Genomic DNA, 19,900 nt, shown 5'->3' with positions numbered 1-19,900 from the left:
TCCTGCATTATACAAGCTCAGGTATTGTCAGCCTTCCAATTAGCGCTGGGTTCTTCTTCCCCCTCAGGAAGGGTGTTTTTGTTTAGCACATCATGCTCCCCCCCACCCCCCATGCAATAAATTATTACAAACATCTCTGCTTAGGGCTGGGAACCATAGGGCTCAAACGCACCTCTCGTCCGGGAGCATGTGGCTCATCTGGGTTAGTGTCACAGCCAGAATTTGGTCAATCTGGCCACAGAATGAGCATGTTAATTATTCATTTAGTCATCCCTCAGATCTGAGGGTTTGCCGTCCGGGGAGGGTGGTGGTGTGTTTGGGGGGTTGCCCCAATACTCCTTATAGTTTCTTAATGAACTAAATGCCCCCCCCAACCCCTGCCCCTAAAAGGTGGTAATGCTTCATCCCTCCTGTTTGTATTGCAGTGGTGGAGACCCCTGCAGTGCTAGGCACTGTTCGTACACACAGCAAGAGACAGTCCCAGCCCCGAAGAGCTCACAGTCTAACTAGACAAGGCACACACAGGGTAGGAGGAAGGAGTATCAGCGTGTGTTGCTAGTTCTTGCTATATTTGATTTCTTTAAAGCCCTAGCTCCTGGAGTCATGTTGTTCCTTACGTTTCTAGCTCTCACGGTTGTGGAGAAAAGTTTGAAAACATGACCCCCGAGGTTCAGAACCACAACTAAAAGGCCCCAAATTGATTTTAAAATCTCCTGCTTTTTAAGCCAGTATCATGAGTTTTTCTGCCTTGACTTATGATTTTTTTGAATGCTCAGGATTGGCAGCACTACAGCGTGCAAGCGTAAGATGGGGAACTGAGGCACAAAGCGTTAAAATAACTTGACCAACGTTAACTCGTATAATTTATCTTTGAAGGTTTGCGCATGTACCAGCTCCGTGCACTGCTATTAAGAGAACCTGTCCCAGGGCAGGGCCTGGGGGAGAACAGAGAACCCTGGGTGGTTATTGGTAACTTGAAACATTATTGAATTGTTTTGGGAGGCTTTCACAGCTTGCAAACCATCTGGGCTTTTTAAGGAAGCTTTTGCCGATTGCCGTCTCGGATTAAAGAGCCAGGTCCTGTCTCCTGTCCCCTGGTCCGACGTAATGTGGCCTCTTTGCCGCCTCAGATCGGTGCCCTTTCCCTGTAGGGCTTCAGCCTTCAGCAGGGGGCTGGGATAGCTCTACGCTCTAGGGGAGCTTGTCTGAAAAGTCCTCATTGCGTTTCTGGGCTCGGTATCTGCCTGTGGCTACCAACTGTTACTTGCCATCAGAGCCAGACATTTTGAAATGACTGCACTGCTCAGAACAGAATCGGGTTGAGGTGCCCCAATCCATAAACTAAGATTTATTTTATATTGCAATATTCTTGGGTCTAGAGTTAAATCTGTATCTTGAACTGTTTGGTGGCCAATTTGCTAAAGTAAAAAGTTGTTTAGCTGGAGGCGTAATCTTATAAGCCTATGCTGCCTATTATAATGGCTTCTCATTTCTGCCTAGCTTTCCAATAATGCTTTGAGCAGAAGCTTGCAGTAATATAAAAAGCCATAGGATTATTACTGCAGGCAATGCATTTTCCATTTACAGTAATAAAATACTGAAGAAACAAAACAATTTAAAATTCCAATAAAATTCAAAACAAATCTTTGGCTGCTGAGCAGATTCAATTATTTAGCTGATATTGAGTGCGGCCTAGAAAAATAGAACAGGTCAGGGGAGGAGGGGAGAAATCCAAAGCTGGTTCTTCGGCATTGTTATCCACTCAAAAACAAGCCGGGGGGGAGAGATTACCCAGAGAGCCAGAGTGTTGTAGGGAGGAAGCCATTGTTGATGTGAGTCAATGGAGGCCAGGAAATGCGTTTTATAAGGTTGCCAACCCTCTCGGATTGCCCGGGAATCTCCTGGAATCAGCCTTGATCTCCCAGAGGCTACTGAAACAATCTGAGAGATTTTAATAGGCTATTAAAAGTCCGGTTGGCAGAGCAGCGGGGCTAAGGTAGGCTCCCTGCAGCTCCCAGAAGTGGCCGGCAAGTCCCTCTGGCTCCTAGGGGCGACCAGGGGGTCTCTGCGCGCTGCCCCTGCCCCAAGCACCGACTCCACAGCTCCCATTGGCCGGGAACCAATGGGATCTGTGGGCGCGGTGCCTGCAGGCCGCCTGGCCACCCCTGAGCCTAGAAGCCGGACGTGACAGTCGCTTCCAGGAGCCGCCTGAGATAAGTGCTGCCTGGCCGGAGCCCGCACCCCTAACTCCCTCCCACACCCTAACTCCCTCCCAGAGCCCGCACCCAAACCCCTGCCCCAGCTGTGAGCCCCCTCCTGCACCCAAACTTCCTCCCAGAGCCCACCCCACCCTCCTACCCCAGGCTCAGCCCAGAGCCCCCTCCCACACTCCAAACCCCTCAGCCCTACCCCCCAGCCCAGAGCCTGCACCCCCACCCCCTGCCCCAGTCTGGTGAGGGTGGGGGAGAGCAAGCGACAGACGGAGGGGGGATGGAATGAGCGGGGGCGGGGCCTTAGAGAAGGGACAGGGTGGAGTGGGGCCTCAGGGAAGAGGCGGGGCGGGGGGGGGCGGAGCAAGGGTGTTTGGGTTTGTGCGATTAGACAATTGGCAAGCCTAACCTTCAGTCCGGGACTGTTCTAGTCCTGCCCTTCCCCATACCGCTCCGCTGCTGTCCCTCAATCCTGACCCACAGCCCCACCCCTGCTGCCCTCCCTCAGTCATGGTCCCTCTGTTGCATGTCAGGACTGAGGTTCAGATAGCCCAGAGGCCAGGGCCCTGCAGCAGCCCAGTCCTGACCCGCTTTTGAGTCGTGCTGAATTGTGCACTGGTTTAGTTTGATTCACACGTGCCCTTTAGGGACCTGCACAGAACTGTCCAAGCTGTTTCAGAGTCTCGCTTAAGGCAGAATTTGAACCCAGGGCTGCAGATAGGATGGACCGTTGAGAGCTCCTTCTCACAGACCAATGAGCCACTCCCCTTGATGAGCCAATAATTGGACACACTGAGCTATAAAACAGAAGGGCAGTAACCACTTCAACTGCCCTTTATCTGTTCATCTCATCCCAGGGCTCCATCCCTGCACTTACACAGGCTGCTGTCAGGGTATTACAAACTCACACACTTGGGAGATAGCATGGCAGGAGACGGTGGTAGGACAGAGACCCCAAGGAAAGCTGCGGAAGTGATGGATGGATTGCATCAAAGAAGATGCTAAGCAGGAGGACATGAGTGCCGCCTCAGACAGATGAAGATGGTGGATGCTTGCACACCGAACCGACCCCAGTGGAGGGGATAAAGGGGAAGAAAAAGAAGACTCCACTTGAGAGGGTGAAACTGGAGTCTGTTCTACCCCAGAAACTTTAATTTTTCCCTCTTCTTATGAACGCTAGTTTATTATTGCAGAGATGTACATGAGCACTGTTCTGTTAGGTCATTCAACTTAAGATTGTATTGTATTTGCAAACGATTCCAATGCCAAGGAAAGGTAGGAAGAATCGATAGAGGCCAGGATGGCTCCATCAGGAGCTCTTTAACGACCTCAAAATTGCAAAGGACTCTTACAAAACGTGGACAGATTGCTAAGGAGGAATACAAAAGAACTGGGCCAAGCATGTAGGGACAAAACCAGAAAGGCTAAGGCCCAAAATGAGTTATGCCGAGCAAGGGACATAAAAGGCAGTAAGACGAGGTTCTTGAACTGCAAGAGAAAGACCAAGATAAATGTAGAACCTCTACGTACCAGGGAAGGAGACCTAATAACTGATGACATCAAGGAAGCTGAGGTGTTCAATGCCTGTTTTGCTTCAGTCTTCATTTAAAAAGTTAGAGCGTGACCAGATACTCAACACAATTAATATGAACAACAAAGGGAAAGGAACACAAGCCAAAATAGGGAAAGAACAGGTTAAAGAATATTTAGATACGTTAGGAGTATTTAAGTCTCCAGGACCTGATGAATTTCATCTTCGCTTCAGTTGATTCCTTAAATATCGTAACTCGGACCCTTTAGCAGTGATCATTGAGAACGCCTGGAGGTGGGTGAGGTCCTAGAGGACTGGAGAAGGGCAAACATGTCTTTGGAAAGGGAAGCAAAAGGACCCAGGGAATGATAGACTGGTCAGCTTAACTTCCATACCTGCCTCGATATTGGAACAAATTATTAAGTAATCAGTTTGTAAGCACCTAGAGGATATGGGGTTATAAGGAATTGCCAGCAAGGATTTGTCAAGATCAAATCACACCAAACCAACCTAATTTCTTTCTTTGACAGGGTTACTGGCTTGGCGGCTAGGGGGAATCAGTCGGCATGCCATACCTTGATTTTAGTATGGCTTTTGACATTCTCATAAGCAAACTAGGGAAATGTGCTCTAGGTGAAATTATTATAAGGTGGGTGCACAACTGGCTGAAAGACCGTTCTCAAAGAGCAATTATCAGTGGTTCACTGTCAAAATGGGAGGGCATATCTGAGGGGGTCCTGCAGGGGTCAGTCCTGGTTCCTGTACTAGTCAATATTTTCATTAATGACCTGGGTAATAGAATGGAGAATATGCTTATAAAATTTGCAGATGACACCAACCTGGGAGGGGTTGCAAGCACTTTGGAGGACAGGATTAGAATTCAAAATGACCTCAATGAATTGGTCTGAATTTAATAAGATGAAATTCAGTAAATACAAGTGCAAAGTGCTTCATTTAGGAAGGAAAAACCAAATGCACCACTACACAATGGGGATTAACTAACTGGCTAGGTGGTAATACTGCTGAAAAGGATGTGGAGGTTATAGTGGATCACAAATTGAATGAGTCAATGTGATGCAGTTGCAAAAAAGGCTAATATCATTCTGGGGAATATTAACAGGAGTGTCGTATGTAAGACCTGGAAGGTAACTGTCCCGCTCTCCTTGGCACTTGTCCCGTTCTGGGGGCCACACTTAAAAAAGATACGGAGAGAGTCCAGAGGGGAGCAACAAAAATGATGAAAGGTTTCGAAACCCTGACCTGCGAGGGAAGGTTAAACAAACTGGGCCTGGTTAGTCTTGAGAAAAGACGACTGGGCGGGGACCTGAGAATAGTTTTCAAATTTGTTCAGGGCTGTTCTAAAGAGGGCTGTGATCAGTTGTTCTCCATGTCCACTGAAGGGAGGACCGACCTAATGAGCTTAATCTGCAGCAAGGGAGATTGAAGTTAGATGATAGGAAAAGCTTTCTAACTGTAAGGTTAGTTAATCTCTGGAATCCACATCATTGGAAGTTTTTAAAAACATGTCCGGCAAACACCTGTCAGAAGTGCTTTAGGTTTTCTTGATCCTGCCTCAGCATAGAGGGCTGGACTTGATGACCTCTCGAGGTCCCTTCCAGCCCTACATTTCTATGATTAATGAGCACTGGTTTGTTGTTGTAGGGTTGCTCTTGGGAGCTGGATTTCTGGCATTGTTTTGTTCGAGGAGAAAGAGCTTTAAGTGATTTGTTTTGCAGAGCAAGCCTTGCCCACAAACGCGCGTGCACACATAGGGTTCACTCACACACACAAACACACACACACACACACACACACCCGGAATGACATGGGTTCTGCAGACTGATATAAGAAGGGAGGTCCGATTTGGGGCCTTTCCGGTGCTGATCGTGATCTGAGGCAGACGCTACCATTCGATTGTGTAGTTCAAGAAATTTGCAGTATCTTCTCTTCCCCCTACAAGTGCCGATGTCAAAATGTGACATAAGACACAGATAGATATTGGGCCAAGCTTGTCCCCAGCCTTGTTTGAATTTTCATGCGCTGACTTTCTCTCTATCTCGGTGAATTTAGTGCTGGTGAAAGCCAGGGGCTGCTGGTACTGTCTGCAGCCAGGCCTACTACGCGGAGATTGTGCTTTCATGACACTGCTGGAGCTCCAGGATGCCCGCCTTGCAGTCAGTGGCGTTACCCTGGATTGACAGCAGTGTAGCTGCCGGAGGATCTAGCCCTGCGGTGCATTGTTCCATGACAGATTAACTTTTAAACAGAACAGATTCTCTGTCTTCCCTGCTGACCTGGCCCCATAAGGAAACCTAGTTTGTGGCATATTCTGTGAGCTGAGATGGGGGCTTACTGTAATGTCTTTGACAGTTCAAGTTTCAGAGGAGGGGAAGAAATGCTGGCGACCGGCTGAGTGTCAGGCAAGCTGTCTGTACGTGACGGGTGATGGCGGTGATTTGGGAGAGTTTGCATCGCACAGTAATTACAGCCCGTTAGAAAGCAGTAATTATTCCAGAGAGGGGGAGCTGCTTACCAGTGGAGCGCAAGAACGCGCCAGGAACCTCTTGGAAATTGGTAGCTCTGTAATTTTCCCAGTGGGGGTTTGGTGCGTCACCCTGATATGTGACAACACACTGAATTTGTGACTTGTCATAGCCAACCCAGCTGGTGTGTAGAAAGTGACAAAGTAGGGCTCTTTCTTCTCTCCTTAAATGAGCTTTTAGTGAAGCCTTTTTGTGCCTTCCAGGACACCATCCTTATGTGCCTTGAAAGCCGTTCCTTGCTTCCTCTGTATATTGTGTCCTCCTTATCCTTTTTACTTTTCTATGAAGTGCTTCTGGGGGGCAGCTGCAGGTGCCCGGCTGCAGAGAGAAGCCAATGCCATGCTGGTGCCAGGAGCCTGCTGTAATCTCTCCGCCCTGCGTGGGACCTGCAGCCCCTCCTCTCGGGACTCCCATTCACGGTCCTTCCTGATGCCTCTTTGTGCTTCCTGGCACCGCGAGGAAGGCCCTGCCTTCGCATCCTTGTGAGCGCTGTGCAGGGCTCCTCCCTGACGGACACCCGGGCCAAGCCTCCGGCAGTGCTCACGTGCTCGTTTCCTCTGTATCCCTCAAGCCCAGGTGTGTCACTGAGCCCATGTGGCGCCGCAGAGCGATGCCTGCAGCGGGGCTCTGCAGCATCCACCTGCTGCATGACAGCTCCCCTGTCATCCTTTGCCCCTGAGAACTGCTGTTCCCTTGCTGCATGCTCTGCCGCCTTTGTGGGGAGAGACTTGGGGCTTGTCCGCATGGGAACATGCACTGGTCTAATTATACCACAGGGGTTCTGCCGGCAGAATGCCCCCGTGGACGCTGTTCTCCAGAGAGCCACACGGGAATTGTGCCGTTCCAACGAGAGTGGGATAGCTGTGCTGGTAAATTTGCCTGCTTTGACTCTGCTTGAGGCAGGGATAGCAGCAAACTTCAGCTGCCCCAACACCCCCCTTCCCCCCCCAATCCAGGCTGAGATCCAAAGGGTTTTGCCCCCACCGAGTCTGTCTGCTCCCTGGCAGCCCACCCAAGGAAGCGCTTCTCTCTGAGCCGTATCCCTGCAGGGCGGCCCCGTTCTGAGAGCTCTGCGGCAGACACCCTCATGCTTTTGCTCCTGCCTCCTTAAAATTAGCAAATTCCCTTTGGCTCTGGGGTCCGTCCACCAAGCACCACGGCAGAGTCGTGCAGCCAGGGAAAACCCTCGATCTCTTATAACTGGCCTCGCTGCTGGGTCGTAAGGAGCGTGGAGATGCCTGGGCTTGTGGCAAGCCTCCGTCGGTGCGTCACTCAGAGGCACCGTCTCCATCCTTCCTCCCGTGAGATGGATGGCGCTTTCCGGTGGAATGGAGTATTTTTCTCCCTCACTCCATGGAACAGTTTCATTAGGGATTCTGCAAGTGTCACCAGCTAATTAGTGGCATGTTAATTGAGTATTCACAATGCTGCCACCTCCAAGGACAGCGGTGCCGGCTTGAAGGGGAATGCAGATGTGTGTCTTTCATCCCGCCTGTCTGTTGGGAGGATTACAGCGGCTACAGGATGCCCAGCTCAGCTTGGCAGTGGCTCGGCAGGGGATTTGGGCCACCCAAGAGACCCCCGCATTCAAGTTGGCCAGTTGGAAAGTTCTGGCCTGGACATTGGTCACTGGTGGGCCCAGCTCTGTGCTTGTTAAAAGGGCCCTGCCCACCCACCCTGGCATGAACTGAACGCCAATAATGGGCACTGCAGGGGTGCCTGCAGGCATACGCACTGCCAGGCCTGTGAGAGCCAGATGTGGCATTGCCCATCTGCGCCAGCGGGAGCATGGGTAGGCAAATTCAGATCATCGTCCTTTGAAAACGAGGCCCTTTGCATCATGACCACGTGTTAGGAATCGAGCCCCAAGCAGCTGTTGAGTTAGTGCCCAGAATGTCACCTCCACTCTTGGAAGAGGCCCGGGGGCCGTGGCTCTGTTATCTTCGTGCTGCGGTTGCCGTCCTGGTCTAGCAGCCTGGTGCAGCCTCCTGCGCTCCGTGAGGAGAACCTGGTGTGGGGAAGATTGACTGACTGAGCCAGACCCTCAAGCGAATCATGCAGGGCTCCCAGACCGGATGAAATGCATCTAGCTCTTCTCCCAGGCCAGATGCAGTCTTTAGAACTGGATTAAAGTGCGTGGGGGTTGGGGGACTCCTCGTTTGCAGCTGGGAGCCTGTGTTCTCAGTCACATCCTCACCTAAAATCAGCCCTGATGACCAAGTGGCCCCTGCTGGGTTACCTACGTCGTCCCCCGGCACACACCCTTTCCTTGTGTCTGTGAGACTGAGCTACGGTAGCACTCGCTTTTTGGTTTTTGCTCGACGGGCAGCACTAGGCTTTTTTTTTTTTTTTTTTTTTTTCCCCTCCCCCCCCCCCCCCCCCCGCCCCGTTATTTTCTTCATCTCATCTGGTCACCCTAGAGCCACACCCCAGCCATGGACCACCTCTGCTGTAAAGCCTCCAGCCTGAGGGCATTGGGGGCAGCGAGAGCTCCCCTCCCAGCCGTGGCGCCGGATGGATGGCACACTCGCATTCAGCGTGCTCAAGCAGTGACTGATCTCGGCTTCCTGCTTTATTTAACGGTGATTTCAAACGAAATACTCCCTAAAGCCTGGGGACTAGACCCTGCACACACAACCGGCTCCTCCCGAGCCCCGGAACCATTCTATTTTTTAAAAACAGTAATCCGAATAGTCTCCTTTCTAAAGTCTAGGGGTAAAGAACAGGGGCGGGGCGGGACTGATAAGATTGGGGGGTGAGGGGAGCGCGTTAGAACTGGCTCCTGTAAAAGCTCCTGCTCTTCCTGTCCTGGCGATTGCAGCCGGACACCCTTGGCACCTTCTGTAAAGCAGAGATCCGGCTCCCTCTGGCCTGCACTGCTCTTCAGCTCCCCTGGCCCAGCAAAGCAGCTTCTTGCCAGAGCAGACTGGCCTCCCTGCAGCCAGCAGAGCGCTGGAGCTGGCTGGGCGCAGGAGCGTTGGAATTCGCCAGTTTCTTGCCAGAGTGCGGCTGGAAAGGCCGATGGAGTGTGGCTTTTCTCGGGCAGATCCAGAGCAGAGGCTGCCCTGCTTTGTCTGTGTCACATGGTTTTGAATCCATTACTGTGGCACTGGAGACAGCCCTTCCCTGCCTGGCACTCCGCCGCCACGCCGGGAGGGCAGATCTCATGGGGCCACGTGGACACGGTGTGGAGTGGGAGCTGCCTGGTAGCAGCATCCTGCTAAAATGGGATCAGAGTGGAGCGTATGTTCCTATCAGGACACGGAGGGAAGGAGTGAAATTTCACATGAAATTTCAAATATATTATTTGTTTATTACAATAATCACTTGGGACCAACTCAGAACAGGGTGCCATTGTGGTGAGTGCTTTGCGTGCAAAGTGCGCACAGTCTAAATAGACTGGACAGGCCAGGGGAGAGGAGCATGGTGGAACATGCAAGCAGAGGGACCAGTGTGAGGGCAGCAGATGCTCAATTTGTAGCCACCAATTTTTATGTCTTGGGTGGGTTTTTTGGTGATGGAGACACATGAGGGTGCGGGGCAGGGGGAAAGGTTAGATTTTAGGCCTTTGAGTATTCCGCATGGTTTTACTTTGATTTCTCTTTGTACACTTTTAATAGGAAGTCTTTGGAGTTGGGCCCTGGCTGAAACATGTCCACAGCCACCTGGATTGTCATTGTCAGCAGATAGCTTTAAACAAACATTGTCTATATACACAAAACTTGGGGGGGGGGTGAGGAGGAAGTGTGTGTGTGTGTGTGTGTGTATATATATATATATATGTTAAGCGTATATATAATATACATTTGTATGTATGTGTATATGTATTGCATATTTCACATACACACACCCACACCCACGGTATATTATATATTTGTGTGTGTGTGTGTGTATATGATATACTTATGTGTGTATATACATATTATATATAATACTACACGCACAAAGAACTATGTTAAAAAATGAAGGTTGCAAAGTCAAGCACTCAGAAGCTAGGAAGTGCCATAATTAAGGTTGCCTTTGTCACCTTAATTTAGCCCTCTTGTGCATATGTGTTATGATAGTCTTTAATTATATGATCACATACTATTTTTCCACGTGACCCCTGACTCATTCAGTGCACAAGATGGATAGCGCACACTTAATTCATTATTTTGTTTTCTCCTCATTGTTCTTATAATTGGAATTGCCAGGCTACCTTACTAGGCGGTGCTACCAGCCCCGCTACAACAGTGTGTGTGTGTGTGTGTGTGTGTGTGTGTTTTCCTCTCCTGTGCTAGTGCTGAAGGCCTAAGCTCAGGACATTTAAAAAATCACCCCTTTTGCTATGTATTGTTTTCCTTTGCAATTCCTTTCCCTTAGCCACAGAGACCAGATTGGTCTCTCCTGCAGGTGGCATGCTGTTGTGCCATTCGTGGCACTGCCGGGATGTTTAAATGTAAAGGAAGAAACATGCTCCCACCAACAATCTTACGCAGCCTTGTGAAAGCTTTCCCATTCCTGTCCAGTGAAATTCACCCTTGTGCTAAAGACCAGCATGAGACCTCTCTGGGACAAGTAGAACTTAAGTGATGCCTCAGCCTCATGCCAATCCTCAGCACAGGGGTGAATTTCACCCATTCAGCTTTGTTCAAACCTTCTGTCTTGAGAGGGGACGTGCCTGCTTGGCTCCCTTGCCGGGTGTGTTTAGCAAGGCAGACCAGCTGCAGCTGGTCATTTTCCCGAGCAAGGGTGCTGGCAGGAAGGCTAGAGTCCTTCTTTCCCTTGGGACTGAGCAGGGCTAGGATCGGATGCATTGAATCGCATAGTGGCAGGGGCAGAACGTGTCCCTTCTTGTTGTTGTCTGAATACGAACCACTGGTGTTTGGAGCTTAAATCTCCAATGGAGAGATGTCAAACTGTCGGTAATATTCATCCCACATAGGAGCAGCCCTCGGTTCTCCCCAGCCCAATCCCAGTTTATCTCGGCTCCCCCACTCTCTTGACTTGGAATCGGGTTGCTGCACATGTTCTGCTGGAAGGCATCCACTGATCCAGAGTGTCTTTCTCATCTCTCCCAGCAGCTACATTTAATCCTGCTCGAAGGGCCTGATTTTAATTGCCTTAATAGATTCGTTAATAACAATGTCTATTTAAGACACCTGTAAAAAGCCCATAACATTAACTTAATGGGAGAAATGGCCAGTGATCTCTTCCATTCTGCCTTTTGAATTACCGATACAGGCGCTTAATGGAAGAACAATGAACAGGCAAGGAAATCGGCCATCCTGTTGAGTGTGCGCGTGTGGGTCGGCACACAGCTGGCTTTACGCTAAGGGTCTAGGGGTCAGAATGCCACAAATTCATCTTCCACACTAGCGCGGGTTATTGTGTCTCATGCGCGCAGCAGGAGCCAGGGGAGCTGAAGCTAAACCAAGAGGCCGGTTTGGAAAAACTCAGCAGCTTTAAAACCCCAAACCCACCCAACCCGCATCACTGCTGCTGTCAGAGACCGAAAAACCCCACGTCACAATCTCCAAGGCAGCAGGGCATGTGCCCTCCACGTGTGACACAGACCAAGCGTCTAATGGCACAAAGAGCAGAGGACACACTGCTGCCATCCCTCTGCACACACAACTCACTTCCCCGCGGAGGTGCCGAGGGAATTCCAGGACAGGGCGGGCAGCATAGGACCCAACCACCGATTGTATGGTTGACTTCAAGAGCGGGACGTGTCTTTTTGCAAGCAAGCGATCAGCCAAGGGAGGCCAAACTGCAGCCCGTCCAACATGGCAGACAGCAGATAGTCAGCAGAGTGTGGCCCCTTAACAACGCCTGCAATCCCAGGGACTCTGGTGAGGATGCACAGCATGGGAGGTGGTGCGAAGTGCAGCCCAGGGGTGCATACATTGGAGCAAACAACAGCTGCCTTCCTCTTATGTACAGAGGGGCATTTTGCGGAAGATCTCAGCGTGCCCTGCCACGCAACCGTCGGGCCCGAACCTGACCCTGTTGATGTCGACGGTAATAATCCAAGAAATTTGAATATGAATCCAAGCAATCTCCGTATTCTGGGACCTGTAGTCTCTGCAGGACCTATCACTCCCACCTCCACCACCATCTAAGATGGACTCTTTGCATGGGAGTATTTCTCACTACGAGACAGCTAGAGGAGAAAACCCATGTCTTTGCAGGGGGACCCAGATGCTGATTAGGTGGCCACAGAGTTTTATGTGTCAGAGGGGTAGCCGTGTTAGTCTGGATCTTTAAAAAGCAACAGAGTCCTGTGGCACCTTATAGACTAACAGACATATTGGAGCACGCGTCTGACGAAGTGGGTATTCACCCACGAAAGCTTATGCTCCAATACGTCTGTTAGTCTATAAGGTGCCACGAGACTCTTTGTCGCTTTTTACAGAGTTGTATGTGTTTTGCAGCAATGAGACGCCAGTGGCAGGATTTTAGCTGACTTGAAGGGTTCATCTTGCTATGGATTTAAGCAGGGGTCAGCCGGTGCGTGGAGTCCAGCATTCCTTCAACTCTCATGCCAGGGAGCTCTCCATTTTAGAGAGTCGTAGGGTTAGAAGAGTCCGCAAAGGTCATCCAGTCTAAACCATCCACCCTGCCAAGATGCAGGATTTGTTGGGTCTAAACCATCCAAGACAGGTGGCTCCAGCCTCCTTTTGAAAACCTCCAGTGAAGGAACTTCAACCTCCCAAGGCAGGCTGTTCCATTGGCTACTGTTCTCCCCACAGGAAGCTTTTTCTGAGATTTAATCTCAATCTGCTATGCTGTCATTGGAAGCCATTGGAGCAACTCCACCGGCTGAACAGTGGGTGAGATTCCTCTGCTTGTGACCCACAGTCTCTTCCTAGCGCCAGGCTCTCTGCGGGTTCTGATCAATATAAAAGGGGGCTTTCGCCAGTCGCTGGAATACTAATCGTCTGTCGTTTCCGCCTGGCAGAGGGGTGGCTGACCACAGAATTTCAGATTGTCTGGATAGGCGCTAATTAGCTAAAATTAAAGGTGACGTTTAATACAATGGTGAATTCTGAGCAGTTTACAATTAACGTGGGTTTTGCACAGTGAGTTTATTTGGTAATTACTGTTCTCCCGCAAGCAGGGAGCGGGTGGCTGGAGGGTTGGTTTAGATCCTGGGTGGTATTTGTGGCATGTGTAATTCATACTCAGTCCCTGGAGCTTGCTTTGTGGCACTTCGCTTGGTCCAATCTCTCGTTCTGTCGTTTCTGCTGCACCAGCTCCGTTTGGAGCTTCTCCATCGCTCATGGACTCTTGCAAAAAGATAGAAGCCTTCCACGCACAGCTTAACAGCCTGCCCCCCCCAGGATATGGGGTACTCCTCTACGTGCCCTGGACTGGTGGGTGTTAACAAGATAAATCAGCTCTGTTTTATTTTGGGAGGCAGGGGGGCTGGGCGTCAGGCAGCCTTTGGGAACAAACGATCTATCCCAGGACCTCCGGTGGGAATCTAGCTATCCAGGCCTTGCCCTCTGACCTCAGCGATTGACCTTCCCTAAGGCAGCAATCTGTATATCACGACAGTAGCTCTCTAAGTGCAGTAGCGCTGCAAAGATGGGCTCACAAGCTGACAGTTTAGACCGCTGTCCTAATTCTGCTCCCAATGCTATCAGCCTCTCAGCTGCCCACAGTGTCCTTTGGCCACACAGCAGCAGGGGCCGCTCCTCTGTCCTGCATTGCTGGGCATACCTTGTGGCACAGGGAGAGTTCTTGCATGAAGGGCCTGTTTATGACCCCACCTCCGTTATCCACCCATGGAGGTGAGGGTGCGCCCGTCCCAGCCCCTAGTGAAGGTTGGGAAGGTCATATACTTCCCTCCCTCATCCACTGGGTTAAAGGGGAAGGGGCCTTTCCACTCTTTAGCCAGCTCACTTTTCCCACACCTGCCGGCGGGCCCCACTGCTGCTGGAGCAACCGTTCCTTTTTGGGAACTGAGCCGCGAGGACACTTCCCAGTCATGTGGAACGATTTCCCCATCTTCATAAAGTATGTGTGAAATGCTTATACGATGTCTTTTTCCATGCCATTACTTCTACTGGAATTGAGTGTGTGCAATTGCATTTCGAGCCCAATGCATACTCTACTCCGCTCTGCCTGCCCCACATAGCCAGAACCCCAGTGGCTTGACTCTCTCCTGTGATTTGGATAGTCCAGAGGAGCCATTACAGTGCTGCACAGGGAACTGTTTTCTAGCGCCTTCATTATATGCTGGTGTGCTCATTCAAAAAAGGACCCCCCGTGGCTTTAAAAAAAAGGGTTTCTCAGCATGCTCTGAAAACAGATTTTGTGAAACCATGTCCTCCTGGCTAATGTCTCTATTAGGTGGGATTGCTGTTCCCCTTCCACAAAACTGCTCGTCCTCGTTTTTAAGAGTATTGTAATAGTCCTTTGCTCTGCAGTTTGTACAATTACCCGTGACAGTTAAAGGAAAACCGCGGCCTGGAGCAGGCGACACGGCCCAGTGCCCTGCGTGCCGGGACGGGACGACAGGCAGACGACGTGTGTGTTATCATTGAAAAGCAAGGTCCTGTCTTGGCATTTCTGAGCTGGTTCCTGGCGGCGGCCAGGCTGTTAGTGACATCAGAGCGGTGATGGCTGACCCGCCCAGAACCTCGACACCAGCCGTGGGCCTGCCTCTGCACCCCTTGCACCTGCAAACGCGTGTTGGAAATCTCACAGAGCTGTGTTTCCTGAGACCTTGTGGCCCTTCTGGTTCTGAAGAGAAACTCAGAATTGGGGGGGAAGAGTTTTGTGTTTTGAGGCTTTCAGAAAGTGAGTTTGGCTCCAAGGTTTCCTGGAGGGTGGGTCTGTGGCCCCTACTAACCCTGTGTCCAGCCTGCTTCCCGCCAGACCCAGACCCTGGTCTGCTCACCGTGGGACGCTGGGACGGTTAGATGGGACATCAGAACTCTTAGGCTGGGCTTTGAACTCAATCTCTCATTTCTATTGTTAACCCAGTGCTACAGCAGGTGGGAAGTTGGCAATGACCCCCCTGGGCTCCTGGGGTGTCACCCGCCCCCAGCAACCGCAGCCACTTTGAAACGTCTAAATAACAGACGTGTTGTGTCTGCTACATCTCCTGGTTAATTACTGGGAGAAGGGGCCGCGGGACCTTTCAGACTGCCGGTGGCCTGAGCCACGTGCATTAGGTGCGGGGGCCCCGGAAGGCTTGCATTGCCCGTGTGACGTGTTGGAGATCTCGGCAGCTCACAGGTTTGCTTCGGTGTCTTCCTCTTTCACCCACTGATGGCGCTGCCACTCCTCTGCCGGTCTGTGCGCCCCACCTGGAGTCATTGGAACACGAGCGTGAAGCTGCTGGTAACAGTGATTTGAGTCTTCTGGCAACCCCCAGGGAAGCTCCTGCTGGCTTTGAAATCCGCCTTTGCTTGTGGGAGACTGGTAGATGGCTGCCCTGCTCTAGGCGGGCCCCAGACGATTCTCCATGCAGCGAGAATCGAGTGGTCACATTCAGGCTCGGTGCAAGCTAGTGCCACTGGGGTGTGAATATGGCCCCTGGGTCTCCAGAATACGAGTATTGTGTATTTAGATTAGATTAGCACCCCGGGGCGCTCTACGTGCGCACGGTGAGAGCCAGCCCTGCCCCCGGGAGCTCACCAGCCTGAGTAGACAATACCGGGAGGGGAGGGGAGGGGAAAGAGGCGCTTTGTCTGACTTGCTCAAGGTCACCCGGCAGAGCCAGGTCTCCGTACTCCCGGCCCAGTGCCCTCTTCTCTAGACCGCACTGCCTCTCCTAAAACAACCCCTGAGGAATCGAAGAGCTCCACCTGGGGCTGAGACAGCCTTTGCGCCTCCTGCCGGCTCTGAAAGACCTCAGTGTAAACGTGCTAATGGTGAAGGGGAGCAGCTGGACATCCCTGCAGGGCCAGCCCCCTTGCGTGCACTTCAGCACGGCCCCCCAGCATACTCCCCCTGACCCGAGGGTGACGACAAAGGAGTTCAGTCTCCAGGGTCCATTCAGTCTGACCCCTCTGCTGAAATAGACCAAAAACCTTTGAGATCCCACGGTGGCTTGTGTGACATAGACGTCGGTTCCTCTAGGGGCGGGTCTAACTGAGACCCCCTCCTGGTCTCCACCTGGCCATCACGTGGTAGTGAGGTGGGGTCTCATTCAGCCACTACCAACCTGGGTCAGCTTCAAGGGGAGTAAAGACCGGTACGCCTCAGCATGTACCCTGTAGAGCACGGTGCGTCCTGACAGGAGTCGGGAATCGGCTCCAGAGCCTGGTAATTCTCAGCCGGATGCCCGAGAGGAAACTTCCCTTTCGCAATATGAGGGTGAAAAAGCTTGCACCAAGGCTGGAGGTTGCTGGTTTTGTAACTCACTCCGAGGCCAGCGCTGTGGTTGGATGACCCTTGTGTCTCTCAGGAGAAGGCCGGCAGCTACCTAAGCCTGAAAGGGTTTAGTTTATGAATGACTCAGTAGCAACCATCATTTTCTGCCTTCTTGTGTGTGTGGAGATTTTAAACACCTAATTTATTCCATCTATTAGATAGATTTTGTAGATTTAATCATTTTCACAGTTGGTGGCTCATTGGATACTCAAGATAAACTCCAAATGAAAGTATAATGGGTAGGACAAATGAGTTTTCACACCAGAATGGCAGAAACTTGCTTGGGAAAGAGTTTGAGAGGAACAAAAATATATACATAGATAATTTTTTTTTTCCTGCAGTGGCTTTTGCTGACTATAGTAGGTTACCACAGTTAATTTCACCAGTTTTGTTCATCTGTAAAATTGCATAAAAGTGACATTTTTGTGCTCATTATAGGAAGTGCTGATTTATAGCTAGTAAATGGAATGCTTTTCCATTTTTGGTGAGGTTCTCGTAGCAGCGCAAAGCACCCATGAAATTGCTTGTATAATGTAGTTTAAATCCAATCTCAGAGAAAGATCCCCCCGTTGGGTAAAGTGACATTTCCATTCTCCACACTGAGTTTATTTTAGGCCACTTAGAAGTGACTTTATGGGAGAAAGGGGGCAGGTTTGCGCTGTGACCTCATTTCTGCCGGGCTGAGGTCCAAAGAGCACTCGCTGGGGATTGCTTGCGAGACACTCCCTGGAGCCTGCCGCTGGGTGGAGGGTTCGTGCAAGTTTTTCTAAAATTGACCCAGAAGAACTTTCGAGTGAGGAGCCCCAAATTGTCCAAGAAGAAGAGACGACTGAGTGTGAAATGATCAGGCGGTAAGACGAGCCGAGGCGAGCGCAGTGGGCGACAGGCAATGCGTTCCCGAATAACTGAATAAAACCTCACTAGTCAGGCGCAGTGGGGGACTGCCAGGGGACAGGAGAGAGGCCCAGGCATGAATATGTGCAATTAACATGCAGGGATGGAAACCGCTGCCTCCCCAGTCCCGTGGAACCTCATTCATCTGCCTGTCGTGGGCGGTTCTGCTGCGCCGAGCATGCTGGGATCTAGAGGCCAGATGCAGCTGGGGCTTGTTCCCCCAGCACGCTATCATTTACCATTCCCCGGTTACGTCCCTGTGGGCCACTTGTATTTCCTCTGGACTCCAAATTCTGCCCTGGTGCGGGGGCTGCAGCTCTACCCAAGCCAATGCTGAGCCAGGAAGATGGTGATAGGGAAGTACAGGGCGAAGCCCCCAGCTGCTGGCGTGGGAAATTCGGGCTGTGCGTGTCTTCTCCCTGCAGAGGTGGGAGCCTTTGCTGCTGGGGTGCTGCTATTGGCAGGGGCCATCGGACCCCCCCAAAACACAAGGCCCCGAGTGGTTGGTTGGGGATGGGGGTCAGGGACCCTGTTAATCTGAGGCCTCTGTCCTGGGCAGCCTTGCTAGATGCAGGGCGGCCCCGGGGGTCACAGTGCATTCTCTTTCCCATGCGGGGAGCAACCAGGGCCCCTGCTGTGGGCCCGAGGCCTGTTCACCGTCCCGCGCTCAGTTCAGCTGCGGCTTGTCCCTGTGGAGCGCACCGTCGCGTTTCCAGCTGCTGGTGGCTTGGAAGCTGCCAGGCTGGCTGATGGCACACCTGCGGCTGGGTCACCCATGCCAAAGAGGTGCTCCTGGCTGAGGGCCAGCAGCCTGAACAAGGCCCCAGTGCAGCGGAATGGCTGCGGGTAGCCATGGCCCCCAACCTGCAGCCCAGAGGAACGACGGCTCCCAGTGTGCAGTGCCCCATTTATATCTGGCGGCTGCCTGGCCTGTCACAAGCTTATGGCATCCGTGGGCTGCGTTAGGCCACTCCTGAGCCACTCCAGGTAGGGTGAGGCAAGGAGCCTAGTGAATGCAGCTGAGTCTGGGGCGAGGGGGCTTGTGGAGGTACCTGCCTTTACTTCCCCTCTGCTGCTGACTGAGCAGCAGGTGGGCACCGCATGGCAGCCGGCTGTGCCGTTCCGGAGCTCTCTTATCACCCCACTGCCGCACCTCCCTTTAGCCTCCGCCCAGCCGCCCGAGAAGGACACGGCTTCCTTTGGGGTTTCACTCAATCAAGAGCCTGATGAGGAGACCCCCCGGCCCCCAGCACCAGGCCCAGAGCTCTTTGGAAAAGCAGTCGGCTCCGAGATTGAGAGAATTTCTTTTTGTTTCTCTCCAAAGCAGCTTCCCCTTAACGCTCTCGCTACGGAGCCGGCCCCAAAGAGCCAGTTCAGAGGGGCCAGCGGTGCCCCGTCAGCCTAGAGCTGCTCACACGTGTTCGGCCTATTTGCCACATGACTGGCTTAATGGCTGTAATCTTGTCTTCCCCGGCTTTATGGCCCGAGCCCGTGGATGGCAGATAACAGATCCCTGATCAAATTGCAGCTTTGCCTTGTTAACTTACTTTGAAAATGTCCATTTTCCCATTTGGAGTCATCTCTTCCGTGCCGGGAAGGAGGAGGGAGGAGCTGCTGGCTCTGGGGGCTGCATAGTGCCGGGCTGGTTCTGGGTCCCCGGGCCGACCCTCTGCTGTGGGGGGGAGGGGATTGCTGCCCACTCCCACGCTCTGCATTTCTTGGCTGGCAGGACCTAAGCCCAGCTCAGGTGGCTCCATGACAGAGGCATTGCCCCTGGGCGGGAACTCGGCACCTGAATCTGCTCTCGCATCTCCTGCCTGAGCATGACCCATGCTGTAGAGATGCCACTGGGGGGAAGCTACTGGGGCAGGGGGGTCTCTGGGCGCATGTGGGTGGGGAGAAGGTGGTGAGATGTTGGACGTTTGGGGGTGGGCAGGTGAGTCTATATAAAGGGTGGGATTGTGGGGGATGATGTGGGGCTGTTAATGTATGAATGTGTGTCTCTGTGGAGAGGGGTCTGTGCACTGTGTGCGCAAGGATTAATGTGTGCGTGTGTGTGTCGGGAAGTGTAGGTGTGGCTGTTGCTGTGTGCGTGCAACTTACTGTGTACACGTGGCAGAGGGGATGTGTGCACACGCACATTGCAGGGGGGTGGGGTATGTGCATCTGGCAGGTTGTGTGTGTGTGTGCACGTTGCAGGGGGATTTTGTGTGTGTGCACCCACGTGGTGGGGATGTGAATATGATGGTTTGTGCATGCATGTGGCAGGGGGGTTGTGTGTGTGTGCGTGTGCCCATGTGGCAGTGGGTGTGTGCGCGCACACACATTGCGGGGTGTGGGTGTGTGCGTGC

At 52.0% G+C, this 19,900-nt stretch overlaps 1 protein-coding gene across 2 annotated transcripts in view; it reads left to right on the top strand.

The window, feature by feature from the left end:
* The window catches only part of FAM222A (family with sequence similarity 222 member A), an 85,119-nt gene that overhangs the window by 61,962 nt on the left and 3,257 nt on the right, over positions 1-19,900 (top strand). The gene's annotated exons all lie outside the window — the stretch shown is intronic.

This window comes from Terrapene carolina, unplaced genomic scaffold (assembly GCF_002925995.2).
Source record: "Terrapene carolina triunguis isolate 2854851 unplaced genomic scaffold, T_m_triunguis-2.0 Scaffold234, whole genome shotgun sequence".
Classification (NCBI taxonomy): Eukaryota; Metazoa; Chordata; order Testudines; family Emydidae; genus Terrapene; species Terrapene triunguis.
Note: the sequence above shows the minus strand (reverse complement) of the source record. Positions and strands in the feature narration are given on the sequence as shown.